This window comes from Larimichthys crocea, chromosome X (genome assembly GCF_000972845.2).
Source record: "Larimichthys crocea isolate SSNF chromosome X, L_crocea_2.0, whole genome shotgun sequence".
Classification (NCBI taxonomy): Eukaryota; Metazoa; Chordata; class Actinopteri; family Sciaenidae; genus Larimichthys; species Larimichthys crocea.
The window spans coordinates 21,975,808-21,990,634 of record NC_040020.1 but is presented as its reverse complement, the minus strand read 5'-3'; the positions used below and the strand labels follow the sequence as shown (position 1 = coordinate 21,990,634).

Sequence of the window (14,827 nt, the reverse complement as noted above, 5' to 3'; positions counted from 1 at the left end):
AGACACAGCTTTGTTCTGGGGGGTCATAAATCTCTTGCACCTCAGAGCCGATCAGCTGACCCTCCAATCCTGGCAGCCGCCCCCTTTGCACAGTCCCATCCGCCCGGCTGCAGCCGAAGCTCTCAGCACATCGCAGAAATCACCCGAGCCACAAGCGCCGGGCAGTTAATCACCATGAGCAGACAATAGTATGAAATAGAGCCAAGCTGGCCGGGCAGACGATTCATCGCAACCTCTAAAGCACTCAAACGGGACAGCTGAGGTTTACCTGTTCGGTAACCTCTGCTCCGCGCTCGGGGAGCGTTTTCCTAAAAAGTGGAATGAAGTTCTCACTGTTTGAAATAAACAGGTAGAAGGACTGAGTAACGGTGTGAAGACACATCACTGAAATGAAAATGCAGAGATGACACAATGATAGCTTTGCATTCATTGTAATTATTCAAGCCTCGTTCAAGGGGCTAAATGCCAGACTAATTATGACACGCATTAATTGGTGTGATGAACGGAAGGCAGACTGCTGAAAAGTTGGCTCATCAAACAGGCAAACATTGCACACTGCAGCCCGGCTCAGCAGGTGAACCGCTGCAGCAATACAAAGCACTGTGTCTAAAAATGAGTTGTTTTCATCAGGATCAGAGCGAGTGACACGTCTCAGTGGCAAGAGAACACAATAAGGAGAGAAAGATCAAAGAGGAAAAGCAGAGGACAGCATGCAAAGCGGACAAGGGGGGTATTTTAATTTGAAAGGGGAGGAGAGAGGCAGCGCAAGAGATAGATGCAGCGGGAGAGGAGTCAGATATTCCCTCACTAAGTCACCAGCCTTGAAATAAACGCATACAGAGTGGCATACGGAGAGTACAAATTAAAGTCGAGGAAAGCGTTGCCTCTCCTAGGACTGCTATGGAAAAAAAATCAGCACACTCACCTGCCTAAAGCATGCGAACGCATCTCTGCGCTCTGTCCTTTTACCGTGTGTGAAACGTTTGTGAATCGAGAGAGAGCTCTGCCTATACTCTGCGCACGCCACCAGTCTAAATGATCTCCATGACTCATGTGGGAGCAGATAATTGGCTCTCTGAAAAGTGGGATAAACACTCATTGTAAAGGCAGTGAGTAGCCTGGCGATGAGGATTTTTTTTTTGGTTTCCCACTCCTGCGCATGGATGGTTCTCTCTCTCTCTCTCTCTCTCTCTCTCTCTCTCTCTCTCTCTCCCCCCCCTCCTCTTCACTCTCTCATTCGTTCTCCAACCCATTCTCAAGAGCCACCCCTCTCACGATCCCACCACCCCTCCCATCTTATCCCCCAAAGCACAACTCCTCACCAAGGTGCCACTAACAGTTTCTGCAAACCTGCTTTCTCATTGGTTCTTTCCACCCTGCTCTCCTCCACTTCCCAGTTATCCTGTCTTAAAGGAACAATGTATTCACACCCCCCAAGCCCTCAACCGTGCCACCCTCCAGCAGCTCCCAGAGTGCATCATGATGAGAAGTGTTGGGCAAAACTAATTACAGTTTAGGGTCGGAGCAGCGGGACAGACTTCAGTAATTCATGAGCTCAATTTAAGGGAGTGACAGCAGATGTTTACCTGAAGAAACGAAGTTCGCAGAGGCAGCGGAATTAGATTTATCTTAGAGACGCCCTGCTGACAATGTGTATGTGTGTTTATTGTGGGGATACAGTTGGCCAGAATAACAGGTTATTAAGTAATCTGTGACTTTTATTGATCTCTCTCAGTGGCCGAGACAGCATCGACAGCATCAACAGGTCTGTGATAGAGCTGGATGTACTGGCACAAACAGGGAAATCATATTTTTACAGACTACTAAGTTAGTTAAACAGAGCAGAGATCTGGCCAAAAGCTCTGGAGTCAAGGTAATGTATCACCATAAAAACACTTTTAATAATAGTAGTGCTTTTGTTTTGGCTTGAGTCTGAGTTCCTAAAGCTTGAAACTTCAGAGTCACTGGATCTTTAAAACAACCTTCCAAACGTTAGATACAGCATGTACTTTCATGCTACAGACAGTCCAAATCCTAAAAGCAGTTTTGATGCTCGGAATCTGTGAAAACTTATTCAATCAAAACTGTCTTTGTAATATCACAGAAGAGCGATGTTTTTTGGTCGACAGACAGCAGCGAGTTGATGCTGTTCTGCAGGCTGCAGTCACAGTAGGTGGTAGATCTCTTGCCATATGGCACTCGAGCAAACACCGCTGTCATTTTCTGCACATCAAACTCAGTGTTTCAGACTTTGACTGAGCCTCCCCACAGGCACGCAGTGATTACATATCACTGGGTGCCTGTGGGGTATATTATGTATGTCTATATATTACAATATATATATATATATATATATATATAGATAGATAATTATATGATATATAGCTATATACTCTATATATATATAGACATACATAATATATAATAAATGAGACAAAACATAAGTTATAAAACAAATACAATCTGCTGTGACTGTAGGGTTCAGATTTAACGTCTTCTCATAGACACACACGCATTGGTAAATGTGTATGTGAGAAATATTTACATTTCTTTGCAGCTCACATATTATTACTGTTTCACCAGAACAACATTGCGCACATTCCAAACTTATATATAGTATTAATGAATAAATAGGACGTTCTTCTTTATCTAAATGAAAGGTTGTATCTATAGGTACTAATTAACTAATTAGAATTTAGCAAAGACAATCTCAGTGGTTATATGCAAAAATCTTATGCTTCCCTGTGGATAATTGCGATGCAAACAATAGCTACAGTTCAAACTGTGCTTTATGCATGTGTCAAATTATTATAAATTCAGGCAACCTTCTGAAAATAGTTCCTAACTTGAACTATTTAAAGTGTTCTGTGACTGAGCTCCAGGTATCCAGTGAATCAGCTTCTGCAGCAATAATCTTCAGAACCGTACTGTCTGAGCACCTGTGTTGCCTGAAATTCCAGTGATAAATTAGTGACGACAATGAGCAACTTCAGTCGCAGGTGCATCAACTGTGCTATTTGAATTTTTCTTCCCAGGGCTCCTTGTACAAATGCTGAGTTTCAGAGTTTGCACTTTTGTCAATCTGAGTTGTAAGTGAGCAGAATTTAACGGCTCACTGAGAGCTGTTAACTGCGGGACTGCAGCGGGAGTAAATATCAGCACAGACAGCCTCATATTCAGCCGTTTATTGGTAATACTGGTGACTCCATCAGGGGGGAACAATTGGAAGCAATTATTCATGAAGGTTTCATTGTTTACTGGAGTCTGTTAGAGTTTGATGTACTGCTTTGTGGGGCACTCTGCTGTTCTACAGTCTACACCTGAATATATGGGTGAGGTTTGTATACAAATCATGAGATCAGATTATTAAAAGAATGAGTCAGCCTGTAATAATTAAAACCTTTTTTGGACAATCAAAAGTGTCTAATCTGGTGAGGGCACATTCTGAAGACAAACCTCTGGTTTAACTTTCAAACAGGAGCATCAGAAAAAAAAAAAATCCTTCATAAAAAATAAAATCCAGCAAGCAGGCAGCCTCAGTCACCTTTAGGTCCACATCTGTAACATCAACCTTAGCACACCTCCTCTCTCTGATCAAAGCTGCCTCGCACCTTCATCAACAGCTGGTGTGAGTGTAAAAAAAAAGAAAAAAAAAGAAATGGCAATATGGCATGCTTATGCAGCCTATTTCAGCCAGCCCTCCACCCTATTCTCCAAACAAACAGCTTGCCTTTGGTCTTTATTTCACTGTCATTGATGCATATTTCATGAGAGAATTCACTCCTTTGATTCTTTGGCACTTTGGTGCTGCTGTCTAGCAATCCATTAGCTCCCATTATCATCTCTACAGACCAAATTACTGACAAGGAGACTCGTACAACTCTAATGTACTGTATATAAAAGCTCAGACTTCCATATGGTATGATACAGGTATGATAAAAATAAATATATAAACATACAGGTTCAGCAGAGTATTGTTTTTAAGATCCAGTGTGTAAAATTTAGCTGACCGTTTTTACAGAATATGGCAGAAATCGAATACAGTATGCTTGTATATGTTTTCCATGCTGTACATTCACCTGAAAATAAGAAAAGATACGTGTTTGGTGCCTTTTCATATCTGTGGGTCCTTTTCCAGAGAGTCCATCATCGTGTTTCTATAGTAGCCCATACAGGACAAACACTGGCTCCAGATAAAGGGGAGTTTGCAATCAGTAATTACACTGCTAGATGTTCCAAAATTCTGCTCAATGATCCTTCAGAGCACAGAGCAAAACACCTTTCAGAACCACACACTCGCATTGCCTCATATAAAAATGATCCCAATAAATTCCACAGTGTGGTAAAAAGATTTTGAAATCGGGTTTTGGATCAGCAAAACCTATTGGCAGATACATTGAGCTGTGATATCAGCTAGAGAGAGACCTCTAATGTTTCACTTACAGGCCAAATTACTTTTATCTGCCAGGATTTTGAGGTATTCTCTGAAATGTCTCCACAACACAATGGAGAAGAAAGGACTTTCTGTTTGTGCTCCTCAAAGCTTAAAACTCATTGGTTAACAGCTTTCAGGGACTATTTCTGTGGTGGAAAGTATCTCAAATGAAAACTGTCACTGTCGTCACCATTGTATTTGGCTGAAAGCAGAGATGTCAGAGACGGATATCTCAAAACCTCGGCACATTAAACCAAAACTGTCTACATGGGTAAACAACACTGACTCACAGAAAAATATGTCTTTTTTTTTTGTTCTTTGGGGGGAAAACGGACTCTGACAGTGTTGGTGCAATGCTTCATCCAATGAGCTATGCTGGGTCACAAGACTGCACAGCAACAAGCAACAAGTTATTTATTAATGAGTGTATTCCGCACAAAAAAAAAAAACACAACACTTGAGAACAGAAGTCTTTGTGGGGCTGACCTCAGCAGTAGACCGTGTGAGAACAAACCTTCTTGTCTACTAATGGGTAGAAAGTCACATTATGCTAAATGAGCAGCCGAGGGAGAAGGCTGAGGGAAAATGGCCAAGATGAAGCAGGCACTTCAGTAAGTGTAAGATCGTTCCACTTCAAAACACAAGTAGACCTAATGTTGCTATATAGGCAACTTTTCCCGTTATGGAGTGTTCTTATTTGAACCCTTTTACTGCTCTGGGCAGCTCTCTCTCTCTTTCTGTCTTGAATACGAGTTTGAGGTTTAGTGTGGAGGAAAAAAATGACTTTCATCAGACTACTGCAGTGTGATCTATATGATATTACCTGTAAAAAACGATAATAAACTACAGGTGGACAATATTTGGGCTGCCTGAAAACTTTACCAAAGTCAAAACACTGTTATGAGATCTGTTGAGTTTGGGTTTTGTGAGCCACGTTTTTTCAGAACATCCTTCACCTTTACTAGCCCAGCTAAGCTTATGTAAGACTATACTGTAAGTGTTGGTGAAAGCAACACAACGTTTGTTTGTTTGCTCTCCATGCTCTGACATAGAGATTGAATAATTGACGTTAAAGGCAGCGGTGTCATGGTGCCTGGAGAAGTGGGTATATTTGCATTTTTGGGGAATTTTTTAAGGATAAGTGGTGACATAAAGACTACTCTTGCTCACCCAAAAATGGGCCAGTACTATTTGCACATTGTCACTAAACTTATAAATACTGACCCACAGATGGTGAGACAACTTCTTGAGTATTCCTTATTCCTTCCTCCATCCACATGTGAAAATTGGACATCTATGTCATGCCTTTGCCATCCCAGGGAAGTAGAACACTACTGAAAGATAAGTGAAAGATAAGTAGGTATACTCTGTATACCTGCGCCACACCACTGCATAAAAGTAAGAGAAAAAGGCAACTACTCTTAATAATACATTCAGTTCTATAATGTGAATGAACTATTCAGTGTGGAATAAATCACTCTATGAATGGCCTACAATCTGCTCTCTGTCAGCTGGAAACTAAAGCCTTCACAACACACAAGGTTCACACATACAGTATGCGAAGCATTGGAAGAACGCTAAAACTCGTCCCTTTGAGTTTTTGGTATAAAGAATATTCCCTAAAAAAGTGTTGTGAATACAGTTTTGAAACTCTCTCAGAGGAAGTCAAATGTAGAGTCAATCAAACACTGTGGGTAAAAAGGGAATTGTTAAACCGTAGATCATGAGGGGAGGTGCGGTGGACTGAAATACCACCAACAATCTGCTGCCATACGTTTTTCTTTTGTTAAATTGTGTTGTGGTACAGGAATGTGAAATCAAAATACCACATTATTTTATATCAGCTTGTGTTTTTTTTAAATTCATTTTGTTCATGATCCTGCTTCAGGCTCATACATTTTCTGTATCTGCTTTTCTCTCCATGTTTAAGGGTCAAGACACCATTTAAGGCACCATTTAAGGCAGCATCTGAGACTATATATATATATATATATATATATATATATTAGTGCTGTCAAAATTAACGCGTTAATTTTGTCGATTAATTTTAAAGAATTAACGCGTTAAAAAAAATTAACGCAATTAACGCGGTTTTGTTTACTTCCGGTGGCGGCCGCCATTTTGGATGTGGCAAAGTAGAGCTTTGTTTCCCAGATATATTAGTGTGTGTGTGAATGGGTGTATAAGAGGCATTAACTTAAAGCCCTCACGGAGACTGCGCCCTGGGCGGTCGCCCACATTGCCCATAGCTAAAACCGGCCCTGCTTGTATTAGTTTATGGGCAAATCCTAACTAAAGGAGGGTCTATGTATATATGTCTATGATCTATCCTAACTAAAGGAGAGTCTATGTATATGTCTATGATCTATCCTAACTAAAGGAGAGTCTATGTATATGTCTATGATCTATCCTAACTAAAGGAGAGTCTATGGCGGAAAGATGGATAAGGACGGACTTTTAGGGGGAACATTTCATTTTAAAAAGTTGCCCAACGACTCCTTGTACAAAAACAAGGTAATTTGCACAGTTTGCAAAGCTGAATTTAAATTCCACAGAAGTAACACGACTTTAACATATCACCTCAAAGCAAAACACCCAGTCTACACTACAGGAGTGTGGCACTCGTCAGTATATTTCCTCATTCCGGCTTTTTTCTGTTTGCACTGTGCATATGTGCACCGTAAGCCAATAAAATGAATGAATTTAAATATACTTTCTCTGTGTTTATTCTACATTAATTTGATCATTTTACATAAATAAATATTCATTATAAGCTTCAGTCTCAGAAAAATGCATTTAATTTATTGATACATTTATTGATAGATTAATCGCGATTAATCGCAATTAATTACAGACATTTTTGCGATTAATTAGTTAATTTTTTTTAATTGATTGACAGCCCTAATATATATATATATATATATATATATATAGACTAGACTTCAAGATCAATAGGCTGTCAAAGGTCAACTGTTCAACAATTGTACTGAGGGTGAATTTTCATGGAACTCACCTGTTCAAAGTATATTAAAGGATAAGTTTATGCATAATTAACAGCGTGGCTGCTTTGACTGATTGGTAGGTCACGTTACAGGTGACTTGTAGCTACCACCACTCTCTGGGCTATAGTAAATATAGTATTGTATAAATCTGTATAGTGTTTCAGATTTTTTAAATTGTTGACTTATTTGATTATTTATTAGACATTTGATTACAGATTTCAGTACTTGAAAGCTTTAAAGTCAGTGCTGCAGACCAGTGTTTGAATTATTTTTCTGTATCACGGTTTATGGGCTGCTTTTATGTGCGCTTGTGTTCTTGTTCCCCCTCTGCATACTTGTCATTAAAACACATTTTACACTTATTTAGTTCAGTAATTGCGGCCAGAATTGGTATAATACAATACAGTACAATATACGCAGTTTTCTCCCATCAAAGTAAAGACCTCTAAATCCAGTACTGCTTGAACGCACATATGAAGTTTGATCATACATGTTTTAGTTCTGTTTGTTTTAATTATTTTGTCACTTTCATCTTCTCACACCTGCCAGGCCGTCACTGTAAATAAGAAATTGTACTAATGTCTTTCCTGGTAAAGACAATAATTAAAAAAAATAAAATGATAATGCTTATTTATTTTAATACAATAAACAGATGAGAATTTTAACTTTTATTACACCCTGTCTCAGTAACTCAATAACTAAGTACATAATGTGTAGAAAGTTTGACAATTGAATACATAACAAAAGAAGACAAACAAAGACTTTTGCTGTCTGTAAGGACAAAGTGAAAATATCTCCAGGGTTTGATTGGAGTTGTTGGCTGCTCTCAGTAGCTGATTACATTTATAGGTTAGTAATGCACCTTAGATTGTAAATGACTCACTTAAGTGAAAATGGAGATAAAATTGGAAGAAAATGAATCCACTGCAGTCTGCAAATTGCAAATACATTATTGTCCTACAGACTGAATTAACTAGTGATGAGTTTCTGTTCTCAGGATCACTTCAGTTCCTGTTATAAAAGTAACTGCACAAACTTTTAGAACAGATGCTGGCATTCAAGGTGAACTTGATGAAAACATACTGGGTGCCTGACTACAACTGGTTGTCTTCTTGAAGTAGAAGCAAACATTATGTCGAGCATATGGGAGTGAATATTATACCCAAAGCCTGAGACCCCTTCTCTCTGTTCTCTTAATAAACATGATATTCAAGCTTAGCATCACGATGCTCACTGAACCAGCTAAGCACTTGACAGCAACATCAATGCATCTCCGAGTGTATGAATATACAGTCTGGATTTATGCCTGGAGTGTTTCAACTCCTTCCCCGGATAAACTTGGCAACGGTGCCAAGCACGCTGTAAGTACGGTCCACTCTCTCAGTCATTCAGCCGGGCAGAAAGTCAGTCAGTAACTCAGTCATTCAGTCAGTGCTGGCATTAAGATTTCTCCTCACAGCGGCTGAACATACACCGGAGGTCAGATCACTGAAGCGGCCTTCGTTCTCCAACGCTTACGCCTCACATCCTGCATGTCACAGCAAAGCTCGGTGGCTGCCCAATAGATTCCAGCTGCACAGACATTCATGACCTGCACCACCTTAGACAATCAACATGGTAAGACACTGGGGGGAAGAGTACGGTCAAGAGGCAGACCGACAATTATTTCTGGCATTTGTCTAACCTTTCACGGAAAAAATCAAGTGAGTGGATGTCTGGACTACCTGAGTGGATGCTGTTGCAATCATCAGTGTTTCTAAGCAGCTAAAAGTTCAACTCAGAGAAGTGTGAAAGGAAATTCAATTGGAGTCTTAATTTCACATTTTTCCTGAAAAGAGCTGACAAGAAAGTGCTGATAAGGAAATATTGTTTCATTCACATTTTAAAGTGTACTTTCCATGACTAAATATATACCTGTGAAACTGATCCCAGAAAACTCTTTTTGGATTAAGTTATAAGTAAAGTTATAAAACTCTGCTGACAAAGTTTGAAAGATAAATAAGATTTTGGAACAAATGCCTTCCGAGGATAGATATTTCCATCTTGTCTGCATAAAACGTCTGTGTTAACTGTAAGGCAACAGAAAAAAGCCTGAATGTAATTTCATTCAGAAAGTTTGAAGGATTAGAGCTTTTTAGGTTTACGTTCTGCCTGAGCACACCAGGTCAATGGAAGCCTCTCTTTTCTTTGGAGAAAAATGACTTTCTTTAAATGACTTGTACAGTATAGATGAATACAAAAAGTAGGGCTCATTTTATTTAAAAGTCTAGTCATTTTTAGCTGGGAAAGATTAAGTACACAGGCCCTTTTTCGGCACCAGCATAGCTCCATTCACAACTAACATTCACAGCTGGGATCTGTTCAGTATTACCACCGCTATACAGCACAGCGTAACCTCTTATGTCCAAAGAGTGCAAATACTGCAATTGGATTCAAGTCAGTGTGTCAAAGTCCACCAGAGTCATGCCTCAGGTGCAGCCCTTTTCTCCACTCCACTGTCTTTTATGCACCTGGTCTGTTTTTTTGTAGGACTGGCTGTCTTTTCTGAAACATGGAATTTATATCTGAGTGTTTGTAAACCACCTATAATATTCAATCATACATTTCACATGTTAAAGATGTATTCATGGTTTTAACATACACATAGCCAACATTCTGTTGTTATATTTTGTTGTGTTTAGAACAAGGGAATAACTCCACAACAATGTATACACATGTGATAGCAATCTTTTCTATTTTGGCTCAATATAAAAATAAACCGGTGGGTAAACATATAGTCCAGTTACTGCTGACAACTGGTGTTGAATGACCAGTAACCTTCAGGACCTTCATCTTGTGTTTCAATGAACTTAGTTGGCCGTGTCACGGATGGGAAGCCAGTGAGGGATTGCATCTTTATCAAAGCTCGGAGAGACCTCAACCTCTTTAAAGCTTAAAGATGAAAGGTTCCATACTTCAACGTTTTATGGCGTTACATTTAAAGTTTAACAGATATTGGTCTTGGTCGTCTGATATTAACTTTTTTAGAGAATATATTGTAGGCAAACATGTTTGGGGTAGGCTGATTCAGACCTATTAATTATGTTCTGCTTGTGTGTGTGTGTTTCTTTTTCAATTATAGTTATTTAAAATTATTAAATCCCCAGTGAAGTTTAGAGCGCCAATGTCTTTGTGGAAAGTTTATTGTCAAATATCCAGCCCACATTACATATATTCGTCACAAGTTCTTGAAAACCACATTTGAGGGATCATTGCAAATAAACGTGTATTTACAAATAATATACAACGGCATCACCAAAAATCCAGTATTGCACTCTCAAAATGTGAGAACATATATTTGTGGTATTAAATACCAAAAACCATCTCAATATAGTTTTACATTTCTTTTTTCACGCTTGAAGCTCAAGCACTAACCGGTACTACTCAGACAATGGGTCCATGTGGGCTTAGGTCAGAGGTCTGTAATATGACATAACAACCTTACATAAGTCCTGATGGTATAGAAGTACTGTTTCTGAATACGGGCTCTGTGCATTTCTTTGTGGAATGTTCTGATACTTTTAAAGCACCTTTACCTGCTTGATAATAAAAAATATAATTCTGGGCTTCTACAATAAGATACCTTTTAATGTCAGTTTGGTGTGATAGCAAAACATATAATTATTTAATTATTATTGACAATATTTCTACTATTGAATCTCTATCAATGAAAATCTATCATTTGTCTTTTCATCAAGTTCAAAACTGACTCCTGTCATTAATTTTAATTAAACAAATAAATCCAAATATGGATGACAATCTAGCAGGAGAAGGTTTATTTTCTTTCCACAGAACCCTGGTGCCTATTTTTGTGATGGATGACAATATTATGCATTGTTTAAGAATGATTTTCTTTCCTCGTAATTCTTTAAGGAAAACACTGAGATCATTGGCAGACAGATAATACAACTGTAAGCATAAATGTGTTTCTTAAAGACAGTTCGATGTTGTGGGGTTTCAACATGCCGTTGTGGAGGAGCGGTCTGTCTAATTAGAGATTAGAGATAGATGTTCATACAACCATCAGCAGTTTTCCACAATCCAAACACGATTTATTTTTTATTTTACTGACTTGTGTACCTCTTTTCAATTTGTCAGTGAAAATGAATTCATTCCAATTAATAGTGGTTTCACAGAGCGCTCTGGTAACAAGCCGAAGCTCATAGTGGGAGACTCGCCCATCGGTGACCCCTAATGAGCCAGCAGCCTCCTGCCAGAGGAAGCCCGAGCCGCTGCACTTGTAATGAGCTGCTGTTTTGCTACAGGCCTTTCAGATGAGCCATGGAGCTGTCATTGGCACCGCAGTACACGAGCGGCTGTGGCAGATGATGCAATTCTTTGGCGACTTTAAGGACAATGCCTGCCTTTAGTGATGTGTTGCAGTTTAAATTTCAAATCAACGTTCAGAAAGTAAAAACATTTCAGGTGTTCTTTTCATATTTTTTCATACTGCGGATATCACAGTTTGAAAAGAAGCTGTTTACAGTTTAAAGGATCAGCCCCAGAGGCAAATTCTGATATTTTTGGAGGGGCCAACTTTTCATTACTGGTTAACCCATGAATGTATCTTCAATTAGAAATGTGCTGATCGGTCTTTTAAAACACAAGAGTGATCAATGAACAATCCAAAATCTAAAGTATCCATTTTATAATGACATTAAACAGAGAAAGGCAGCAAATTGTTACATTTGTACAGTGAATGAATTCACACACTTTTCATTTTCTGTCCTGTTTTCTAGTCAAATCATCAGTTTCAGCACTTGTTCACTGCATATAAACATGTATGGTGTTGGTTCTACGAGGCTATGATATACTAATAAAGTCATATCACTTAGTTTGAAAGCGTGGCCTCATGCAGTGTGTCACATGTATTAATCTGGCTGTGATGGATTAGGCAAAGGTCTGGTTTAGATAAGCACAGCCCCCTGCTGTCTCAGTCCCTTCAATGGAGCAATAACCTTCCTAAAGACTTAGTTAAAGATCTAGACTCTTCCCTATGATTTTGCTTATGGTTGCAGGATTGGATGGAAATTGGATGTGTGACTTATTACACTTCTGATGTTATCACACACACAGCCCCCCCACATGCCCTGACGCCTGTGCAGTTTGCACATTACAGCCTCCCTCAAAGTTGTGACTTGGGCTCCATCTGACACACACACACACACACACATACAGACACACGTTCAAACACTGTGCAGAGCTCGGTAAGAACAAGAGAGATAGTGCTGCTATAGTTATCAGTCCAACCACGTGGCCTTACCTGCGCGTCCCTCAACAAACCATCAGCTCAACATCACAGAAACATCACCTCTGCACTCACCTCCGCGTCAGCGCACACTGCGGGGGTCCAAACGCAGCTTTCAACTGGGGGGGAGGGTTATCTGAACAAGTGGAGCAGCTTTCTGTCTCTCCTCCTGTCTCTCTCTCTCTCTTGTCTCCTGATGGTTAGATCAGCTCGGACATCAGCTCCGACGCGCTTCGCGATCCCGAGTGACAGAGCCCGTGCAGGCGGGCTGGAAATGTCTGCAGCAGGCTGATGCTCCTCCGCGCGGCTTTTGTTTCTCCCTGCCTCCTCTCTCTCTCTCTCTCTCTCTCTCTCTCTCTCTCTCTCTCTCTCGCGTTCTGATTTATTCTTTTTGCTCTCAGCTCTCATAAAAGACAAACTTTGAGAATTTCACGGGGCATCTTGAGCTGTCGAAATTGCTGCCACATCCCTAAGGTACCGTGACTCTTGATGTTGCGCTACGGTCTGTTCTCTCCTCCGCTCCTCCCGGCAGCAGGCGTACAGGAGGGCGGTGCGACTGGATTCGTGCGCTCCAGCGGTGCATGCGTGGCACGGATGGTCAGATCCCAGGATTCACCTGTCATCACAAGACAAAGTGTACCCTATTTAAAATACAACCGAAGATGAGCTTGGCTCAAAAGGCTGCAACCCTCAAATCCAGGGGTGCTGAGACGATTTTAGGGAAGCCCATTTCTGCTCTAAGAGGGGTGCACGTTTGTCCAAGGCCACCATCCTCTGAGCAGGAAAATAAACAATTAGTGTAGAAAGCCTGTAGATGTTTTAGGGTGCTTTGGGGTTAGAGGGAGTCACTGATAAATTTTGAAAAGTTAAAGCACAGCTGCCCAAACTTTTATGACAAAAAAAAAAAAAAAATCAATCCGGACCTAATAGAGGTCTGGAGGACTTAATAGAGGTTTCATCTCATGGAGCCTTTCAAAGGGTTTTGTTGCCTTTCCTGTACTGTCGAAGGAAAGATAACAGGGAGGGTGAAATTGAACCAACCTCTATTTTTACAGAGACCTTTTAGAAACCTCACCAAGACCCTGGACCTCAGATTAAGACGCCATGTCCTTTCCTCTTTTAGTTCTTATTTTTTTTGTGAGAAAGTGATTTTCTTCTATTTCAATGAGCCTAAAATGAAAGATGGTGATAAAGGTGATACCAAACTAGCTGTAAAAGATAATGAATGTTTGTTTGTAGCATAGTTGCCAGGTATAGCCTGCTTTGCAGATAGATTTCTCACACAAACTGTAATGTGGTGCATTGTTAGAAATTCAATTAGCCAACGTGATATTAAAGTAGATAAAATCACTCCACCTGCTGCACAGCATCAAAGGGCTGTAGACACATTAATGCATTCTTAATAATGATCCATTAATGTCTCATAATTCACATGCTGAAAAAAGGCCATTTCTTATAAGTGCTTTGCTGCTCTCATCTATTTTTGCTTAAACCTGCATGAGAGCTGTGAAACAAAACAGTAAATCTGTGGGCCGTGAACAACAAAACAATGAGTTGAATGAGGCTAAAGCGCACTGCAGAGCTGAGGCAAACTGCAAAGTCAGATAATGATCATCTGTGTAATGTGAAAACGTTCGCTCATGGTGACAAAGCCATATTTGAACCATTATTCATATGTAACTGACAGGCTTCAGCAGTTTGGAGTGTGATAGAGATAGAGAAGACACTGGGATCTTTTTATGACTGACCTTTGTTTATTCTGATAAACAAATGAGGAAACAGAGCCTCTATGTCAGTTCTATAGCCTGCTCCAGCTCCTCCCCCCCAGGGGAAACAAAGGAGCCATTATCCATGGAAAACCAGGCTAAGATATATCAATATACAGTATATATACTGTAACTGCCCACTCTAACTCCTACCCAGATAATATAGAAATGAGCAAAGAGATAAATTGTAGGTGGAGCTGAGGTTGGCTGAATGAAGCCTGTTGGGTCAAACAAGTCACCTGTAACAGTTCCCACCTGTCAATCAAAGAAGCCACACTGTTAATTAGGCATAATGTAAAGCCTTAATGTAATTTAAACAGGCGAGTTCTATATAAAT

The 14,827-nt window shown here is 39.9% G+C and overlaps 1 protein-coding gene across 4 annotated transcripts in view; it reads right to left on the bottom strand.

Annotated features, from left to right (window-relative positions):
• The window catches only part of mgat4c (mgat4 family member C), a 97,737-nt gene extending 84,202 nt beyond the window's left edge, over nt 1-13,535 (bottom strand). For 3 of the 4 annotated variants that reach the window (XM_019262373.2, XM_019262375.2, XM_019262376.2), the window contains exon 1: nt 926-1,151. The gene's annotated coding sequence lies outside the window, so the exon portion shown is untranslated. Of the gene's footprint in view, nt 1-925; nt 1,152-12,799 lie in introns of those variants that run through there. The other variant, XM_019262374.2, reaches the window with a different exon arrangement.
• Nucleotides 13,536-14,827: the final 1,292 nt, after the last annotated feature.